General features: G+C 34.4%; 1 long non-coding RNA gene across 3 annotated transcripts in view; it reads left to right on the top strand.

Annotated features, from left to right (window-relative positions):
* The window catches only part of LOC101787614 (uncharacterized), a 53,025-nt gene extending 31,790 nt beyond the window's left edge, over positions 1-21,235 (top strand). Inside the window, exons 2-4 of one of the 3 annotated variants that reach the window (XR_010045492.1) lie at positions 12,344-12,436; positions 16,291-16,480; positions 19,759-21,235. This is a non-coding gene — a long non-coding RNA (uncharacterized LOC101787614). Of the gene's footprint in view, positions 1-12,272; positions 12,437-16,290; positions 16,481-19,758 lie in introns of those variants that run through there. The other 2 variants (XR_010045491.1, XR_010045490.1) reach the window with 2 other exon arrangements.
* The last annotated feature ends 1,325 nt before the right edge of the window (positions 21,236-22,560 follow it).

Raw genomic sequence — 22,560 nt, 5'->3', positions numbered from 1 at the left:
TTCTTACTTCAGATCCTTGCTGGGTCCTGGTATCACATTTTCCTCCTCTTTGTCTTACTCAGGTTACTGTATTCCAGCATTGGGACTCCATATCTTACAGGTTTGACTTATCCATTTTTAATAGTGTCTTTATCTCTTGCCACCTATGTCACATAAAATGAACTCTGGTAATTTTTTTGTTTTCTTTCCTATTTCCTATAATCAGAATATAAATTTATAGCACATAGCATATATGATTAAATGCCTTATATTATTTGTAATAGCTTGTATGATTAAATGTCTTATACTTGTAAAAACTTTTATTTTAAAAAGATTAAGAAAAATGAGTACATAACAAAGCAGATCAGATCAGAACAATGTAAACCACACAGTATTTTACCACAAGACAACCTGTAATTAACAGTAACTATCATAATGTCTCTTTCTTTGAAATAGTTGAGCATAACTTCATATACAGTAGTATCAAACATAACAAAATAGTATAAAACCATTCAAAAGAATCAAAGAATTACAGGACATTCAGAACCAAAGCAGAGAACAAACAATGGCTACTATATTATCTCATTTTCCATAAAACATTGTTTATACTGTCACATATAATAAAATCCAATAAGATAAAATATGGATTGAACCAATGGAAACAGAAGAGCACAGCATAGTAGGACTTCAGAGTAAGATGATATTAAATCAGCACTGGCTATCAGAATGTCTTGTGTACTTTAAAATAGCTGTTCATACCATCACAGATAACAAAATCACACAAACCAGGATAAAACCATTGCAACTAATGAATGCAAACATTATAATGCTTCAAAACAATGTAATGAAGAATCATGATTACCATAAACTCTTATGTACTCTTACCATTTCTTACACTAGGGAGATTATATGGTACATATGCATGTGAGTTTGATTTATATAGGGAGATTATATGGTACATATGCATCTGAGTTTGATTTATTTCACTTATGACTATGGTCTCAAGTTGCATCCATTTATTTATAAATATCTCAAGGTGATTATTCTTTATAGCTGATCCATTTCTCAGTGGATGGACAGTTAGGTTGTTTCCAAGATCTGGCTATTACAAATTGTGTTGCTGTAAACATGGGTGCACATATATCACTGTGCTATGATGTTTTCAGTTCTTCTGGGAATATGCCTAGAAGTGCAATAGCTGGGTCGAATGGGACTTTTTTTTTATTATTTAAGGAGAAAAAAGCAGAAAAAGGGTCCAAGTTATACAGAATTTCAGAAAAAATAAAACAATAGGAAATCACTAGTTACTGGATTACATATTGTCATCTTAGAAATATTTGTCCAAGTTACAAAATTAAAGCATATAAAGTAGACTTTGAATCCCAGCTTTTTGAGGAATCTCCAGATTGATCTCCACAGTGATCACACCAGTCTGCACTCCCACCACAGACCGCAGGCCGCCGGCACACATTGGCATGTTGCGGCAGGCGGGCAGCACACTCTGGTAACACACAGCAGGCCGCTGGCCTGCGCCAGTAATACACATCAGGCCACAGGTGTGTGCTGGCAACAAGCCGCAGGCCACCAGCCTACGCTGGAGAGTTGTGGTGTGCCGCAGGTGCCCACCAATTACAGGCGGCATGACACCAGCACATGCTGGCAGCAGGCAGCTGGCCACCAGTGTGCGAGAGACAGGCAGCAGGCCAATGAAACACCCTGGCAATAAGCGTCGGGCTGCTGGCACATACCGGCTACAAATCGCAGTCCACCGGACCATGTTGGCGAGTTGCTGCAGGCTGCCGGCGCAGGCTGGCAACAGGCGGCTGGCTGGAAGTGCATGCTGGCAACAGGCAGGTGGGCCACGGCACACGCCACCGACTGGCGGCTGTCTGCCAGCATGTGCTGGCAATGGCGGTTAGCCGATGGAGCGTGCCGTGACAGGCGACAGGACCACGGTATGCCCCGTGACACATAAAAGGATGCCAGCACACACCAGCTACAACCATCAGGCCACAAGCGTGCGCCAGTGACAGGAGGTTGGTCACCGGTGCACCCAGCGGCAGGCGGCAGGCCAGTGGGGCGCACCACTGACAGACCCCTGGTTGCCAGCCCCTGCCGGCGACTCGTGACAAGCGACACTCAGCAGGCGGGCCGCGTGTGCCGTGACAGACCGCAGGCCACCTTTTATCTGTCACTGGGGCATACCGTCGGCCTACCGCCTGTCACCGTGGCGTGCTGGCAGCCTGACAAATGTTGCCAGCACACACAGGCAGAAAGCCATTTTTTGGCAGCACGCGTCAGCAGCCTCCCACCTGTCACTGGCACGTGCTGGCAGCATGCCGCCTATCGACAGTGCGCGCCAAGCGCCTACCGCAACTTGCCAGCACAGACTGGCGACCTGCGGTGTGTTGTTGGCGTGCACTGGCCACCTGCCAATTGACTTGGGTGCACCAAGGGCGAGCACTGGCAACTTGCAGCAACATCATGGCATGGGCTGCCTACAAGCAGTCTGTTAATATCCACCGGCGGGCTGCTACCTGTCACCCGTGTATATCGTCAACCTGTGGTTTGTCGTTTGCAAGCACAGGCCAGCTGCCACCTGTCACTGGAATGCCCTGGCCAGACTGCCTCCTGTCTCAAGAATGTCCTGGCATCCTGCCGCTTACTGCCAGCTAGCGCCAGTGGCCTCGCACCTGTCACCGGGGCGCGCTTTCAGCATGCTGCCTGTGGCCGGTGTGCACCGGCTGACTGCCCCCAGTAACCGACATGCGCCATCGAGCTGCACCCTGTAGCTGGTGCATGCTGGTGGCCTGTCTTGACTCACCAGTGCGAGTTGCCAGCCTGTGGTCTGTCTGCGGAATGTGTCGGTGGCCCGCCGCCTGCTGTTGGCGCAGGCAGGTGGACGGCCACCTGTCATGCTGGCAGACAACCATGCCTAAGGACAGCCGCCTGTCAGTGGCGCATGCCTGGGCCATCCCACCTAATCATTGTGCACACAGGCATCCAGCGGACTGTTGCTTGTGCGGTCTGGAGGCCTGCCACCTGTCACCGGGGAAGGCCAGTGGCCTGCCACCTGTCACTTGCATGCACTGGCAACTTCTTGGCTAAAACTGGCATGTGCCAGCAGTTGCTGTCTGTCCCTGGCACATATTAGTGCACTCTTGTAACGAGCTGGCATCGGCTGGTGGCCTGTGATCTGTCAGTGGTGGGTGCCAGCGGCATGCAGACTATCACCAGTGCACACTGCTGGCAAACTGCTTGTCACCGCCTGCAACCTATGGCCTGCTGCAACTGACAAGGGCGAGGCGGCAGCCTGCGGTCTATCATCAGAGCAAACCAGTGGCCTGCTGCCTGTCGCCGGCAAGCGCCAGTAGCTTGCCACCTGTCAACAGCACGTGCCAGTGGCCAGTCGGCTGCGGATAGCATTCGCTGGCAGACTGCCACCAGTCACCAGTGTGGGGCAGAGGTCAGCAGCATGTCGTCAGAGTGTGCCAGCAACCCTCTGCCTCTGTTGCACGTACCATCGACCTGCCGGCTGTAACTGGCGCATGCCAGGGGCACTGCTGCCTGTTACTGGCATGCTCCGGTGGCCAGCTTCCTGTTGGCAGCAAACACCAGTGGCCTACTGCCTGTTGCCAGTGTGCGCAGGTAGCGTGCTACCTGTCACCAGCACATGCTGGCAGACAGCCACCAGTTGCTGGCGTGTGCCGTGGCCCACATGCCTGTTGCCAGCACGCATTGCAGGCCAGTAAATCATACAAGTTAAAAATAAGATATGATAACACTAAATTAGCAGGCATGTGCATACGTACACATATACACACACTAACCCCCGTCATACCCAAGCATTTATCAATAAAACATTAGCTTTGTTATCTTAGAATAAAAAGCAATAAAAAAATTTATAATCTTAGAAATGTTTCAAATTAGCTTATAAGCAGGTAAATTAAGTGGAGTCTTTATCGTTAATTTTAAATGCATACACTTCTATGCCAGGACTATATTGGTTGTCTTTATGAACTACAACTTCAATTTAACTGACATTAATATAAATTCCACAAAGTCCTATAATTCATAATTATTCCTAAAACTCTAAAAAATGGTAAGAATTAAAACAATGTGCATTTTAATATCGTGACCTCAAGCAAGTAAGTTAAATGAATAACGATTTCTATTTGTCCTGAATCTAAGTGGTTTCACCAGTCACTTTCTGAGGCAGGTGTTGCTGAGAGACATTTCGTTGGTATCAGCACTGGGAATATTTTACAATCCAGGCAGTGGCTGTATTAGTTTTTTATTCTTTCTAACTATGGAAACAATTTCCCTTTTCTTGAGCATCCATGGCTTCAGTAGATGAACCCCAGAAAGACAAGTGCCGTCAAGCCCTCTACCTCTGTTTTAGCTCTTACTGCTCACTGAAGAGGATTTAACTGGCTTATGTCTCTCAGCTGTCCTTTGGGCCCACCAACCCTCAGGATTTAGGAGTAAGAATTTTCTTGTCTATGAAGAGCAAGGGTATTATGTGCAGAATCGTGAGATTATTTTTGCATTATAATGCAGACATTAAGAGCAATTATGCACTGCCAACATGGATTTCAAACACAGATCAAATATTTGAAATTATATTACTAGAATATTCACTCCTTAGTGAGTGACGAGGTAAAGGGTATGCAATCTTGCTTTTGTAAAAGTTATTATAAGAGTAATATGTTTTTCAGAGTTTATAGACATAATCCCCAAGTGCATAAGATTCCAGCCTCTAACTTAACACTGTAGCTAAAATAAGAAATGAATCAGAAGTGTGTTCTATATAATAAATTGTGTGGACTGGTCCACATCATCTTGTGTTCTGAATTTGAATTAACATGCCATGCTATGATCATCTAAAGAAAATCAACTAAAAAAGACCACGAACCCACTGACTGTGCATTATGAAATAGTTGGGTGGTATGTTTAAATGAGATCAAAAAGATAGTTACAATAGCTTTTCTGCTTCAGTTATTTATATGTATTAATACTGTTTTACTCAGATACAAAGTACACTAATTTGTCTCAGGATTCAGTTAATAAAACCCATATCTGAAATAGCATTCTTTGTTACTTCATTTAGAGAAAGAAATCTTAGGTCATAAGATGCTAATGTTATACAGAACTAAGTCACTATTTGAAGAGGAACTTTACCTAGAATTGCACAAAATGTGCGTTTAAACATTTTCATTTGTTTATTTCATTGCTATTCTAAACAATAGACACCATATCTAGAACTACAGTGTTGCCATATCATTATTTGTAATTCCAATCATTGTCTTTCATTTCTTCAATAATTGTATGTTAAACAATACCTGTATGAAAGAAGCTCTAGGTGCTCTTTTTGCATGAGTGAATGAAGCATATAGTATTTGTACTCTCAAAGAAGTACGTTTTAAAAAGAACATACAATAAACAATGAATAAAATTTTAAAAAACCACAAATTGTTTTTATGTGACATGAGGCTAGATGATAAGAAAAAAATCACTTTTAGAACAGGTAAAATAGGTGCCTGAATGTGAGACAATGTTATTTTAATTGAGACTTCTTTAGAAAGGCAGCATTTAATAAGAATTTAAGGTAGAAATATACACTAGTAAAATTATTTATTTACTGGTATTAGACAACTCTAGTGTTTCCAAAACTCAACAAACAAGAAAGTAGTTGGATTGGAAAAAATAAAAGATAAAAAAATTAAAATTAAGAATCCAAGTTATGTGGAACCTTGAAAGTAAAGACTTTTGTCCTTATATTAGAGAATGTAAAGGGCCACTGTGAATATTTAAACAAAAGACTGTCAAAACTAATTCACATTTTCAAAACATCATGTTAATGCCTACGTTAAAGAACATAAGGTCAAATCTAAGTGTTTCTGAAATTTTGAGCTTCATAAATGCACATGTATTTTAAGCTTCTTATAAGTGTGTCTTGCTTGATATATACATCTTAAATTATTGGTTCCAGAATGGTTATTATAATAGGTTTTGTTTACATCTAATTTCCATTAACCTTTGTACTTATATGCATGAAACTGTTTTTCTTCTAAAGCATAAATCATCCAACTCAATATTATTATCAAATCATATGTATCTGGTGTCATCTTGTGCTAGAGAAAAATGCCATTTTTGGTTTCTTTGTATTATGTTACTTATATATCTATAACCTTTTTATTCAGTGCAGTTCATTGTTTGTTCTGTGCTTCTGTAAGTATTGACAAGTACAGTTTTGCTAAATAATGGAATAGTGTAATACAAGGAATATTTCTATCACTGCTTTTTCACTATAATTTGAATTTTTGTTACCTCAGAAATTTAACTGGCAGAATAATAGTCTGGGCTGGTGGGGTATTTATGAAGTGGTTGGATCAGGAAGGATTTACTCTTCTTGGTTAAACGCCTTACTGAGAAAACTTTGTGATGCACTATCTTGTGGTTCCCACTTTTCTGCAATTAGAACATTTCTCTTCTCTGAGGGTGCAGAATTCAAGGTGCTGTCTTAGAAGCAGAAACCAAGCGCTTGCTCAAGTCATATCTGTCAGCTGTTTGATATTCTGAGTTTCCACTGCCATGAAAACTAAATTTCTATGGTTTATAAATTAGCCATTCTATATGATTCTGTTACAAAAGTACACACTGAACAAGACATCACCTGTAATTTCCTATGCTGCTCCATTTTTGTCAAAGAAACTCAAAACTTTCAGTGATCTGTACTCCACCTCTATTTTTAATCTTTTGATAAGTATTATAGAAATAGAAGCAGTTCCATTTACCCAGAAAAATACCTGGTATTTATCCATGTGTTGTGTATGTATTTGTTCATTTTGTTCTATCACTGATGGTTATTCCATTGAATACATATTCAATGTCTTATTCATCTGTTCACATATTGAAGGGTATTTGAGATGTTTTTATGCTTGGCTTATTATAAATGAAGACACTATTAATATTCATGTATGGATTTTAGACAAATAACAAATAATGATTATTTTTCTTGAGTAACTGCTTAGAACTGGTTTTGTTCGAATATATGTAAGAATATATATAATATTTAAGAAACTGTGTTATATCATGTATAATCCCTAGCAATAGTGTATGCAGATTAAAATTACATCTTAGTTGGCATGTACTGAAATGAAACTCCTCATGTTACTTTTTCCTCGAAAAGAATGTATGAAGTATTTGTTTATTATATTAGTTTTATTTATTTATTTTTGGTGTGACATTGATTTTAATTTCTATATTCCTAAGGGCTAATTATTTAGCACACAGTTTCAAGGTTTATTTGCCAGTTTTTTTATAAAGATTTTATTAATATCACTTGATCATTGTTGTTGGTTTTGGATTATATTTTGTTTTTAGAACTATGTTTTTATAAAGATTCTTTTATAACTCATATTCTGGGTCTTGTTACTTGATACATAAATTATTTCAAGTATATTTTCTTGATCAATAACTTATTGTTTTCCTCCTTTTAATAATGCTGCTGGAGAGCTACTTTTAAGTTGGCAAGGACTCCACAGTATTATCTTTTATAGATGTATCTTTGGTGGTGTTTTGCTAAACTTGTTGCCTAACTTATTTTACAAATTTATTATCCTAGGTTTTTGTATACAATTTTTATATTTAAAACTAATGTGTGTAATTTTTTCATATTGTTAAGCAAAAATATATAACTACTTGGGAACCATTTTATTCAAACCCTGAATTTTCTCCATATTAACTTTATCCAAAAATTGCACAAAGGTATTTTAAAAGATTCAATAAAGGCTTCTTCCATACAGCCATGTAACAGTTACAGAGGCAGCATAGAAATAAAGAAAACATTTAATTTGTGATGATGATACTTCAGGAAAATACCATACAAAATACAGTGGTGTTGACTCTGCACACACCAGAAAAGACTAAATGCTAAGACAAAATATCCCCCCCCCTGTCCTTCATGAGATTCTACCTAATCATGATATAAATATTGTCAGGAAAGGCCCAGTAGGGAGCCAGTACTTTAATCACCTGTGTCATCTGACACCATAAGAGCCCCGTGCATAGCTACTATCGTGCATCAGAAATAAGCACCTTCCCCATGATGAGGAGGCTAAGGAGTGCTTTCAAATTTACTTGGTACCAAGTGGCCAAAACTAGGCCATTCAACTACACTCTTAGCTGTAGCTTCTACACCTGGCCATCAGTAGTGACATGCTACCTCACAGGTTGAGCTACCTCAGAGGCCACATAGGAGGAATCAGGCAGTCACCTTGTGCCTCCAAGAAAAGAATCAAAAAATACCGGTTAAAGTTGAAGATGTAAATACGAATCAAGATACTAATGTAAACTAAAAAGGACAGATGAGATGCCAGTGCTGAAATGCAAGAGATGCCAGAATTTTTTAACTTATGTTTTGAATCATTGGTGTTAAAAACATTTCAACCAAAAACTAAGTACAATTAATATAATTGAAGAAAAATGAAAAAAAGAAAAGCTTTAGCAAAGAAATAAAATGCTATTTCCTGAAATAGTTCTCAAGTCTTCTTTAAGTGCTGTTTTGATATGTGACTAAAATATGGTGAATGCTGCTGTTGAGTGTCTCCTAATGCAAAGTCAAGCTCACAGACACATTAGGGAGTAAAGGAGAGATGGAAGTAAAAAGGATCAAGATATAGTATGTGTTTATACCAATTCCTTCCCCACAATAGATGTAATTATAATATATATGTGTACCAATTCCCTACAATAGATGTAATTACTCTGTATCGCAAACATATACTAATAAAAATTACAAAGCTCAAAAAATATAACCTTATTTTCTCTATCACCTTTTTCACTGCCTATAATTGTACCCCTAAAGTCCATGTGGTATAGATGGGGCTTTTTCAGGGGTAGCTGGACCTAGAGTGATGCTGCTTGATTAATGGTGCAATACTAGGATTAGGGGCACTAGAATTTAAGGGTGTGGGTGTTACTTGCCCTTAGGAATAAGATATAAGGGGCAGAGAGAGCTGTGGTTCCCTTGTTCCTTTGCTACCTGCTCTCTGCCATGAACCGTTTCTCCTCTGAAATGTCCCTGTGCCATGCCAGCCTTCCTTGGAACCAGCTGATTATGTACTGAAACCTCTACAAACCATCAGCTAAATAAATTTTTTCTTCTTTACATTTGGATGTTGGGTGTTTTGCATCAGCAAAGAGATGAGTAACTAAGATATTCACCAAATTTGGCATCTTGAATTCTAACTTTTTCCCCCCAAAAAAGTGTTAGTGAACATGACAATAAATGTTTCAAATTTGTTTGGAAAATCAAGGCAGCCTTCAAGGCAGTAACCAAAGACACCCACGAAAGGGCTTTCCGAGTCCTCTTTCAGTGAGTGGCAAGAACAATGCAATGAATGTGTCCAAAGTGAAGGGTGATATTTTGAGGTGACAAAATGACACTTTCTATTGCAATTTTTTAAATTAAACTCACCATATTTTTGGAAAGCAGTTATAGTGCTAGTATTACAGTATAAATTATAAAGTGTTGCCTATTTTATGTATTACTGAAATTTGTTTGACTTTTAAAAGTAGTTTTTTATTTGTGATTAGAAGGGATAGTGTTCTCTATTCTTTTTGTCATCCTTGCAGGATTTTTCCTGAGTTATGACATGAAGATGGTGTTGCATCACTACATCAGTGGTAAAATGTCTAAAATTTTGGAAGTTTGATATAATTTCTGTCCTTATTATTTATTAGAATTCACCATGCTAAATGTCTGGACAAAGAAATTTTTATAGTTGGTGTTATTGGAAAGTTTTAAGCACTTATTTCATTATTTAATTAGATATAATGCTACTCAGGAAATATTCCTTAGTGAATATTAAGAGGTTGCACTTTCAAGAATTTAGTATATTTTGTCTATAGTTTTGAATTTTTAGATATCTGTTTACTTTCTTGTATCACGCTGTGCTTTAGTCAGTATTCACCTTTACATTTAATACCTTAAGATGATCTACTTTTGAACATTCAACATTTCTTACTAATTTTTATAATTTAGTTATTATTACTAAATGCTCCATCAAGTGATCAGTTTATCTTTCATTTTATTTAACACTTTATATATCATAACACTTCATATGTAGTACATAATGCATTACAATTTTATATTTTGCATTCATTCTCCTCCAATTTGGGAATATATTTTATCATAGATTTTATTTTTAATGAAAAGCTGTTTTACTACCAATTTTTATTTTGACACCAACGCATCTTTCACAGTACTTTAGATGAGAAAAAAGAGCAAAACAGGAGTCAATCCAGCTTCTTCTCTGATACTATTATTGCCTGAAGAACTTTTTAAAATAGTTACTGTAGAATAAATCAGGTGCAAAGAAATCTGCCAATTCTTATTTATCTAAAGAAATGTCTATTTTTAGTATTTGAAAAGCATATTTTGGTAGATATAGAATTGTGGACATTGGAATATATATATATATATATATATATATATATATATTTATTTCTTCTAGCTTCTACTTTTGCTTTTCTTTCTTTGATTGTTTCTTCTTTTCATTTTCTTTCTTCCTTCCCTTACTGTTATTTAACAAATGTTCACTGAAATTATTAGCTAACTCTTGATACCTTATACTTGAAATTAGTTTTGAAGAATTATTGTGTCTTCAAATCTTTATTTTATTGTTTTATTTTTTCTGTCCTTTTGGTTTTTTAGGTGGAAATATGCTACATAGTGTAATGCTGTCTCATGGCTCTCAGATGATTTACTCAAGTATTTGGTTTATATTTCAAATTATTCAAATTTCAATATTAAATAACTTCAAATTGACTGCCTGATTCTTGCTTTGGTGGAGTTCGGTCTACTAATAATCAACCTGTCAAGTACATTCTTCATTACGCATTCACTGTTTTTGGTCCTGTCATATCCATTAGAATTTTGTAAGTATTCTAACTCTTCTGTTATTGTTTCTGTTGCTTTCATGTTTATGTCTTTCCCATTAGTGTCTCCAACATGTTTTTTCGCATATTTTTGTGGTTATCTTTCTTGGGAGTGTGTTATTTTTACTCTGTCCTTATTAATGCCTTTCAGTTTTTTGTTGAAATGGCAACATCATAGATGGAATGGCAGAGACTGATATAAATCAGCTTATGTTTTTAAAATTGACACATTTTCCCCTGTTACATCATTATTTGGCATTTCAGTTAATATTAATAGCTAATTTGGTTTTGAAGTTTGATGTTACTCAGTTGACATTTATTTCATAGTGATCATGAAATTATTCTAAAATTACTCCATGTTGAGGATAGAGATAGCTTGAAAGAATATTTCTATTTTTTCCCTACACTCATTCTTTTCTTTGGTTTACGTTGCTTTTCCAATTTTACTTGTTACTAGAAGCTTACTACTCTATGCTGATGAATGCAGGAAAGCACTGCTGCTCTTCATAACTGGATGGAGACTTAGCTTTATAGGAGAATGTTTCTCTGCTTATACAGTATCTAATTTTCAGTATTCTTTGTGATTTTAAGCTACATATTTATGCCAAAAAAATGTTTCTACCTCTTCTTATGTATAGAAGATTTTTGTTTCCCACCTCAAAATATAATGAATTTTCTTCAGTTTCATGCAACTAATTAATTTTATTCTTTTTTTTTGAAAAGTGTTAAGGAAAGAATATCACTGATTATATATTTCATTGTCTCTTTAGGCACTATTCGGGTTTTTATGTCTTTTTGGTTCAGTTTTGGTACTTTATATGCATCTAGGCATCTGACCATTTCTTCAAGACTTTCCAAGTTTCTGGAATCACAGTTTTCACTCTAGTTGCTAGTCAGCTGGATTTTGCTAGTATCTGGTGTTATTTTGACTTTTTAATTTTTAATTGCATTAATATGAGTTTTTCATTTTTTGCTTTAAGGTTGACTAAAATTAGGTCTGTTTTTTTTTGAAGAATCAGCCCCTTAATTCATTAATTCTTTTATTGTTTTCTTAAAATCGAGTTTCACACTGATCCTTGTGAGTGCATTCATGCAGTAATTTGAGTTTGGATTGGTTTTTCTTTGACAGAATTGTGAATATATAGTTTTGGGTTTTTTTAACTTTCTCTGGTTTTCTAATCTAGGTGTTTACAACAATAAACTTCACTTTTAACTCTGTTTTCACTGTGTCTCCTAGATTCTCCAATGTTTGATTTATTCCTTTATTTCTTCTGTAATTGACTGTTCGGGAGTATATTATTTAATATCCTTGTATTTGTGTGGTTTTTGAGGCTTCTTTTACAATTGATTTATAGTTTCATTGTGCTGTGATCTAATTGTGTGTGTAGCATGATTTTATTCTTTTGCACTTATTTTGTAGGTTTAATGGACTAGAATGTCATCTGTTTTTGAAAAAGTTCCCTAGACTGCGGAGAAGAATGTCTGCTTTGTTGTTCAGTAGAACTCTTTGAAGGTATCTATTAGTTTCATTTGTTCAGTGGTATAGTGCAACTTTGATATTTCTTTGTTGATTTTTTGTTTACTTGATATCTCTGTTTAGGAGAGTGATGTATTTAGGTCTCCCATCACAATTGTGCTGGTACATATGTAATCTTTTATGTTCATTAATGTTTGCTTGATGTACTTGGGCTCACTGATATATGGTACATATATATTTATAATTATTATCTGTTCTCATTGGATTGTTCCCTTGACAAATATAAATTGCATTCCTTGCCTTTTCTGATGAATTTAATTTCAAGTACATTTTCTTGGAGAGAATCATACTCTACTTTCTTTCTGGGGTTCTGGTGCATGCAGTGTTCTTTTCTATTTTTTAATTTTTAGTATATGAATTTTTTTTTCAAACTGATGAGCCTCTTCTGTCCAGAAAATCACTAGGCTTTGTTTTCAATCCAGCCTACAAATTTGTCTCTTTTTCTTATGAGTTGAACATTTATATTGAGTTATTACTGAAAAATGTTGATACATTCCAACATGACCTTATTTCTGTTGACATCTTTAATTTTCCCTTTTTCTTGAACCAATATGCTACTTAATGTATTTATTCCATCAGAATTTGGGGAATTGTTGGCTTCATTTTCTCTGACTAAATTATGCATGATTTTTTGAGTTTTGATTTAGTGTTTATGAACTTATGATGTGTTTTAGTTATGGGATACCTTTATCCTATGTTCATTTTGAAAAGGTCATTGCAGTACATTTTAGTTTTGGTTGAAAGACTTTTACTTCTAGTGCTGGATAAAGTTCAATCCACCCTCTACTAGTCTTTAATATGTTTGTGCTGAGACCATAATTCATAGGTCTCAGTGCTGAGTGGTTTGAATCATCACCAGCACATGCATGACTGTCCCATCAAGTTACTATTAATTTTTTTACTAAAAAGACCAAGAAAACTGATTACATCCATTTTCACTACCAGTCATGAAAGCTACCTTGTGTACATTGGTGGTTCAAGCTGGTGGGAATGTATTAAAGTTTTTGTAAAAAAAGCTTTATTTAATACAATTACAAGTGATCTTTGGCTTTTCTCTGACCACTTTTATGACCCTGTCCATTGGTTTGGGCTTCTCAGATTTTGATTATGATGTGCAATGGAGATCATTTTAAAATCATTACTTGTTTTTCTGTAAGCCTCATATAGTTTATATGTTTAGTTCATTCCTTACTTTTTTCTGTTGTGATTTATTTAAACAGATACTTTATATTGCATGTGCTATCCTCTAATTTGTTTCTAACTCCATTTTTTCTTGTTAGTCTTAGCAACCTCTAATAAATACTTACTGATCTTGCTATACTATTTTTAACATATCTGTATGTATAACATCTTTTAGTTCCGTGCTATCCTTGAAGTCTGATACTTTTTCATCATTGCTCATATTCAGTAGAATTCATTATCTCTAAAGGATTTCTGTTTAGCATCTTTTCATGAAGTCAAGTTTTTTGGTAAATTATTCAATCATGTTTGAAATAGCTTTGATCAGGCCTTTTAATTTTTGGTTTTTGCCAAAATACATTGGTCACTGTGTTTTTTAGTGCCACCATTTTGTGGGTTATATATATTATTTGAGCTTGCTGAGTTTCCATGTGTCCATTTTAATCATTTCATGCTGCTCACCCACTAATGTTTGACTTCCACCCTATCAGTGCCCATTGGGCTTTTTTAAAGAGAGTTGGGAGTCTTTGGAATCATTTTCTGTCCTATTTTTTCATGTTTCTTTTTTTTTTTTTTTTTTTTTTTTTTTTTTGGTATGCGTATGTGCTGATGGTTGAAGTCAAATAGAGTGAAAATTTGTTGTTGGTATGAAGATCTCTTTAGTTAAGTTCTGTTTTCTAGTGATGTGATCTTAGCTTTATTTGTCAAGAGGCTTTTATTTGCTACTTTATTCTATTCAGTTGAATTGGGCTATATCCAGCTACTGTTATTGTAGAGATTCTTACAGGTTATACCATCTACAGATCTAACCATCCATCAATGATAAACATTAAAACCATTTAATATTATTAGCTCAAATTAGCACCCTTTTATTAGCACCAATTCTAAACTATGCTGTACTGTTATTGACAGTTAATGTGGGATGAAGAAGCAGGGAAGGACAGAGAAAGGGGAAATGAGGGGGGAAATAAGGAGAAAGGAGAAAAGAGAATGTTTATAGATAAGATACAAATTCAGACACTGTTGGATGCACTTTATAGCTAGAATAAAGGGTTAGTGCTGGTGAGTTTAAAAGAATATTTTTGGATGCATGAGAGGACTGCAATGAAAGGACAGAATAACTGGAGGTTGAGGGAAGCTGTGGAGTTGTCAAACCCTACTAACACATTTGTGGTTAGATTTACTGGGATCCTGTAAGCACATTCCATTAAAGGTTACCCCAGATAACAGTGAATGCTGCCATTTAAGTTAAAACACTGGTCTCATCTTATTCTGCTTTGTACATTAACTGGCCATGTTGGAATCTACGGTTATATCTATTGATTGGGAAGTTATAAAATGTTTATGTATAAACACTTGAGTTATTGACAAATATGCCTTATGGAGGATTATGTGGGGTAAAAATAATTAACGAGTCATGTTCTAAAAGTAGTAGAGTCCAATCCCTAAGATGAAGGGGTTCAGGAGGGTTGCAATGGTTAGAGCTTCAGGACCAAGTACAGCATTAATTAGCTGAGTTTTATGGATAAACTTAGCATCTGGATGCATTAAAAATTAAGGTAAATATCTTGTTAAACTATATAGCATAGTTTGAATGGAAATCATGTTGTGCTTTGAGTACCTAGGTACTCTTTATTGCATGGGTTTACAGTAACAGTTAAAGATCAAATCTTTCTCATGAGAACATATAATTAAAATTGTGCATATGTAGTCAGGCATAGATATATTTAAGTATTTTAGAGAAGTGCTGTTTTTAAATACTTACCACACAGGAGTTTAAATTTCGAAAGTGCAGTAACAACATCAGTTCAGCTGCTTGTTTTGAAGTGCTCTCTCTTTAATTCAATTTTTCTATTAGGTTAATTCCTCAAAGCAAATCCTGGCGGTTTGTTGTCATTTGCTTTTCAATTCATGAGTGTGAAAGCTCCCTGAGACATGCTCTTAACTTCTCTCCAAGTTGGTCTCTCAGATAAATATTCATTACATTCTTTCCTTCACTGGTAACTTCACATCCCATGTCCTTTTTTTCTGAGTATTTCATCCATTGGAATAGAATAATTATAAAGAACATATTGATTGAGTGTCCTTTTACTTTTTTTTCTTTGTGTGTCTTAAGGCAGAGCCAGAGAGAAGTAGATTATTATGCAATGTGTTTGTGCTGGCAAAATTTTAACTCCTTCCGTAACTGTTGCTCATTATGGCCCATTGTGGGTGCACACATTTTTCTGTTAATTTGAGCACGCACAATAATTACAATGCTAGACCACAAAGTATAACAAAATATAAGAAAAGTATAAGAATATAAAATATAGTATAAGTATAAGAAAGTGTAGTCTAATGTAGTTTAAATGTAATTTGTGAATTAAACTGTGAATCTGTAGAACGTTTTCTTCAAAAACTTAGTTTTCTCAGACATACTGTACATAGATCGAGTGATACTTCAGAATATACATAATGACAAATATTTTTGCCATTAAATATGTGGAGTTTATTTGGGCTTAAAATTAGAAGGTTGATCTTTAGCATATCTATGTATTACAGATGACAGGTAATAAGGAAATTGAATGAATCCCCTGATAACTGTGTGAATTATTTTGAGGGTCACAGGAGCATGAAATTTAGTCATGACCTGCTCTCCTTTCTCCTCACAGTGCAAGAATGAATGCTCAACAAGAATGTGTGGCTGTCTTTTACAAAGCTGAAGTCTACTCAGAATTCACTGATTATTTTTATGAGGGAAAAGTGATTCTCTGTAATCTGCATGAACTAATCTTCATTAATGCATTTGATATTCCCCAAACAGGAATTAAATCACAAGGAACATTTAATCTAAACAGCACTGTAAGTATAAGTTATGTATGTCTGTTGGGTCAGTTGCTTATTTTAAACTGACTCACTTCAAATGGACTTTTTGGTTTTTTTTATTTGTTTTTTTTTTTTCACTTTGTGTTAGAGGCTTATATACAGCTGTGGAAATAGAATTTCAACTATTTTCTGAAGTCCAAATTTTTGCAATACTATTGTGAGTTACTATTATAATTTAAAAGCATAAATCAGATCACAAGAATATTTCTTGCTGTTAACATATATTTAAATTTGTGTTCTATTATCTCAGCTTAGATAACTGATATTCTTTCATCTATAAAATATATAGGTTCCCTATCACTTTTTCTAAGTTACTACAGATATTAAATAATTTCAGAAAATAGCATTCTATCTTCTATAATATATATAGTTTGCCTATCACTTTCTCTGTTTAGTAGAAGGATTAAATGAGATATTATTTTTGATGTTTATTAATTTCAGTATCATCTTCAAGAAATACACTACTTAGAATTTATTGTAGTACCTGAGGTGCAGGTGTTTAATAAAAATTATTAATATAAACTTGCTTTGGCCATAAGATCCTCTTTTTTTTTGTACCAGGGATCAAACTCATGACATCTGGCTTGCCAAGCACACGCTTATGCTGCTAAGCTAAATCTCCAGCCCAAGATCCTGTATTAATAGAATTCAAATATATGGTATATTTCATCAGCTATTTACTATTGTTGGCTCATCTTTCTAAACTAAATAACAAATCTGAGTGAAATTTGATCTTCAAATGTTACATATACTGTATGTAGGCATATATTGCTTCTAAAGTAGCAAGCTATTAAAATTTCAGAAATACAAATTGCTGAGAAATAATTTTATATTCCACATTTAATCAAGCAGACATAAATACATCAAATTGTACCTATTTATGTAATTTTAATGTAATTTGCTTATTTGTAATTTGTAATTTTTCACATACATTGAAGCACAATTTGAGATATATCTACATACCCTATAAATTGCAACTTATATTAACATAAGTAATTTATGCTATTTTACGTAAACAGTTCATAAAATCTTCATTGTATTCAGATTGTTCTAGGAATAATTTTTTCAGGGCAACCTAGATAATTTTATGTGTATTACCATGTAACTGGAACCTAATAGATTTTTAATTAATAGATATGCAAAAAATAAAGAAAATAAAATGAAAATTAATGAACGAATAAATTCATGAAAATGTTCACATATTTTGCAGAAGAACTTATATTTTAGTTCATATGTTGAATATGAAGTGTCTATCTTTATATTAAATACTGCAGATATTTACTGCATACTTGATAAATGTAGACTGTCAAATCAAGTGTGGAAAAAAGAAAATACAATGCTAATCTTTTTATTCTTTGTTTCCTTAAAAAGGCATATATTTTTTTCTTTTAAGAAATGCAAACTCAGATATAAAACTAATAATAGAAACATTTTAGAAATGAGAATCAACTTTTAAAAATGAAAATGATTTAAAATGGATGCATGATGCATATGCACTACAAATTTGAAGATCATGCATGAATATTTTTATGAGATATTACTATTATATAATCTGCACATTCACCATACAAAATAAGATATAAATTATTTCCTTCATGGGCTGGGAATGTAGCTCAGCGGCATAAGCACCTGCCTTGCTAGCAGGCAGTCGTGAGTTCGATCCCCGGTACCTTCATATCAGATAGCTATTTCTCCTCCTTCAAATCCTAACAGAAAACCATGCTTATTTCTGCTAGCCGAGGTCACTTTTTCTAGCTCTTGGACTTGAAGAAAGTAGAAAAATAAGGTGAGGATTCTTTAATGTCCAGCTCATTTTACAAAACATAATTTTTTGTGTGTTGCTAAAATAATGGTTAATGCCATAAAACCGCCTGTGCTTTTTTGAGATCTGCAATGTAGACTACATGAACCAGAATGTACCCTTCTCTTTCAACACTTGGGAGATCCCTTTCTCTCGCTCAGACTGTGTTTTAAGTCCCTCATATTCAATGCAAAAATTCCTCAAAATTCTAAAAAAATAAATGGATAAACAATCTTGCTTTTGATGAGATTATATTTATATAAACAAGAATTGTATTAAGATTTTGTGAAACTATGCATGTTTTAGAAAGATCTATTGTTGATAACATACTTTAACCAAAACTTAACTAAAAAGTTAATGTCCCAATTATTGCCTATGTAAAGGCAAATATAAACTTAAAATAAGAAAATATGAAGCTTAATTTTTCTGATCAAAATTAGAGTAAAAAGATACAAATATTTTTAGTCATCTATCACACATTTTCAGTATCTATCTATCTATCTATCTATATGCATATATGTGTGTGTGTGTGTGTATTTCTGACTTACCTACTGTTCTAATGTTGTATATTTACCCTGAGCTTTGTTTTCTATTTTGTGCATTTTGACTACTGTATTTTTAAACTCTAAAACTTTTGACACTTACAAATTTGTTCTTTTTTCAAAGGTTGCTTTTGCCACTTTAGGTTTTTAGTGATTTTATATCAATTTTAATATATTTTTCTATTTATGTAAAGAATGCACCTAGTACTTCCATTAAATCTAAAGGTTATTTTCCATACTCTGGACTTATTCACAATTACAAATCTTCAAACCTGTGAATATTAGGAGTACTTTATTTTTTGCCTTTAATTTCCTTCACTATTGTTTTATAATTTTAGTGATTCTTTTATTTTTTTAATTCATTCCTAGGCATTTTATTCTTTTTGTTGCCAAATATGATTTTTTTCTCAATCACTTCTTTTAAACTTTCTTTCATTCTGAGTATTGAAGCCAGAGTTCTCCACTGAACTCCATCCCCAGGTCTTTTAAAATACCTTTTCTTGAGAAGAAAGTTGCTAAGCACTAAGTGAGCCTCGTGGGGCTCCAATTTGCACATCTCCTGTCCAGTCTCGCAGAGTGCTGGGAATAAGGTTGTGTGGCCGTGCCTGGCCTCTTACCTCTTTTTTTATTGGTTAATTATTTGCGTGTAGAATGACTACTGATTATTATTATTATTTTTGGTTCTCTGTTTGGTGATGCTGGGTATTGAATTCACAATTCTTGGGCATTGCCATGCTAGGAACATAATACATAATCTAGGTACTCTTCAGTCTCTAGTTATTTCATGATTTTGTATTCTGGAGTTTTCAGGAATTTATCAAAAATAACTTTTTTATTGGGTCTTTGGTGTTCACTGCTTATATAACCATTTTATCTGTAACAACAACTCATCATCTTTGATTTTAATATAGGTTACTTTTTGTCACCTTTTACTGTCTAACTGTCCTGGCAGCCAGGCATGGTGATAAATATCTGGAATCCCAGCATGCGAGGGGCTGAAGCAGAAGGATCACCATGAGTTCAAGACCAGCCTGCACTAAATAGCAAGACCCTGTTTCAAACAATCTTTGCCCTCAAGAAAATAATTGTCTTGGTAAAGATTTTCAGGGAAGTGGTCTTTCTTTCCTTATATAAGATCTTTAAGAAAAGTTCTTAGATTTTCCCTGTTCATCATATTGACTGTAAGCCTTTAATACATAATCTTTATTCTGATCATGCAAACTACTTCAATAACTATTGTCTTTAGAGATTTAATTATTAATGAATGTTCAATTTTGTCAAATACCTTACTGCATCAACTGAAATCATTACATAATTTCTTTGTTTGGAGGGATTTTGTGATGTATCATTGTGTTCCCATACTGTCACTGTGACAAAATTCTTAAGAAAACCAACAACAAAAGGAATACTTATTTGGAATCAATATTTCAGTTTACAGTCCAATTGCTATTGATCATTTGCTTTGATATTGTAGAAATAAGAGGTTTGATACTGTAGAAATAAGCAAGCAAAGAGACTGGAAAAAATTTGAGTCTCAGTATTTTTTTGTGGGTGTATCTCTGGGAGTTCAAGGGCAGCCTGAACTGCATAGCAAGATCTTGTCTCAAGAAAAAAAAAAGATACAAATATATTGTCATGCATACTTTTCTATGAATATAAAATGTTAATTAGTTGTTAGCACTAGTTTTCTAATGTAGTTGATGGTGTAGCAAGAAAATAATTTAGGCATAAACAATACAAAGCCTCTTTAAAATTCATACATTTAGCTATTCAAGGTTAAGAGACTTTAACATTGTATAATTCTTTTTCATACATTTTGTACCTGATGTGTGTTGTATTATTTAACATTTTGTAAACTTAATTATTTAAAGAAAATGTTTCATTTTTATTTTTCTGATAGTAGGAGTAATCTAAATATTTTTGTCTTGTAGAGCATTTTGATAACACATATATGTACATATTCATGAATCTTAGAAAAATAAGAACCAGTATATTCACAGGAAAGGCCTTATTCTTTATACTAAGTTTGGGTTAGGATATTTAATATGCTCAAATTTATAAAATCTTTTTCTAAATTTTATAAATTACTTTCATAAACAAGCAAACCCGAAAGTTTGATCACACCATGTGATCACGTGTGAGTGGAGTTTATATTTGATTGAACAGTGGATATTCTTTTTCTTCTCACCAGGTTAATGCACTGAAGATACTTACAATTACCTGACAGAACTCTGTAGTGTTCATTTCCCTGTCACTGATAAACTGCTGATGATCATTCATTTTAGACCCATTGGCAAATGGCAGCCCAATACTCAGATAACTTTACTGTCTTTCATCTGACACTTTTTATAATGTTTATTGTTTTGACTATTAAAAGGATTCTTCAAACAGAGCATCATTTTATTATTTCTGATTTTTTTAATCTGAGCACTGAGTGCTTGGTGTCATCAAAAGCTTATAGGAATTCCTGTTTCAGAATTCCCCTCACAACGATCTCACTCATCAGCTTCCAGCTAGGCAGGTAGAATTGAGCAACATCTTACAGTATCTCTAGCATATATATATATATATATATCTTTCTCTTGAAATTCAACAACCTCAGGAGTAAAGCATACAAGTATGTATTTCACTTTTTAAATGGTTAAACCATCTCCAAATTTTCCCTGCTTTTTGGTTTCTACAGTGACATTAAAAATTTTTGTGTGGGCATGTGGAGATATATGTCTCTGTGTGAACATACAATTTTGGCATTTATAATTCTCCCGTAGTGTTAGTTCATTGTAAGATATGTCATTATTGCCTGAATTGCATATCCTAGGATTAGTCTTTAATCCTCTATATAAAATATCATGCTCCTTTAGGCTGGAAGTAACACAGTATAAGAATATTTTATACAGCTATTTGTTGATAACTTAAGGTTATATTACAGGGTTTCCACAGTTTATAAGTATCTAAATAATTGAAATGTTATGTTATTTTTCATAAAGAACAAGTGAACAAATGAAATTTATTGAATTTCAGTCGCTGTAAAAATTATCTGTTTTGTGCAATAAATCACTTAACATGTAGTTATTAAAGAAGTGAATTCTCTAGCAAAATGTGAAAATTAGCAATGAATGGAGCAGAAAGTGAAATGAATAGGACAAACGGACAACAATGACAGAAAAAAAGCTCAACAGAAATGAGGCAGAGAAGGAACAGCAATTTTGGAGAAATCAAGACATCACAATAGGTAGTGCTGATTTAATATCCTCTTGTTTTGAAGTCCCATCAAGCTTTTGTTCTTCTGTCTCCATCGGTTTTAACGTGTTGTATCTTATTGGATTTTATTATATGTGATAATATAAACAAAAACTTTTATAGACAAGGAGATTATACAGAAACCATTGTTCATTTTCTGTTAGTTGATTCTGAATACCCTGTAATACTGTCATTCTCTTGAACAGTTTTATATTGTCTTGATATGTTTGATGCTACAATATATGAAGTTATACCCAAAGATTTTAAGGGAAGAGACACTATGGTAGCTACTATTATGTCGAGATTATCTTGTGGTGAAACACTATTTTGCTTAAATGGCTATGTTTTGACCTGTGATGTTTTGTTGCTATGCCCTCTTTTTTATCTCAATCTCTTTTTTATTATCTACTTTTTCATTTTTATCCTTTTAATTAAGGGAAAAATAAAAAAATAGCAGGATATATTATAGTAAC

This window comes from Cavia porcellus, unplaced genomic scaffold, assembly GCF_034190915.1.
Source record: "Cavia porcellus strain 051 isolate PalLab524CR breed Dunkin Hartley unplaced genomic scaffold, mCavPor4.1 scaffold_34, whole genome shotgun sequence".
Lineage (NCBI taxonomy): Eukaryota > Metazoa > Chordata > Mammalia > Rodentia > Caviidae > Cavia > Cavia porcellus.
Note: the sequence above shows the minus strand (reverse complement) of the source record. Positions and strands in the feature narration are given on the sequence as shown.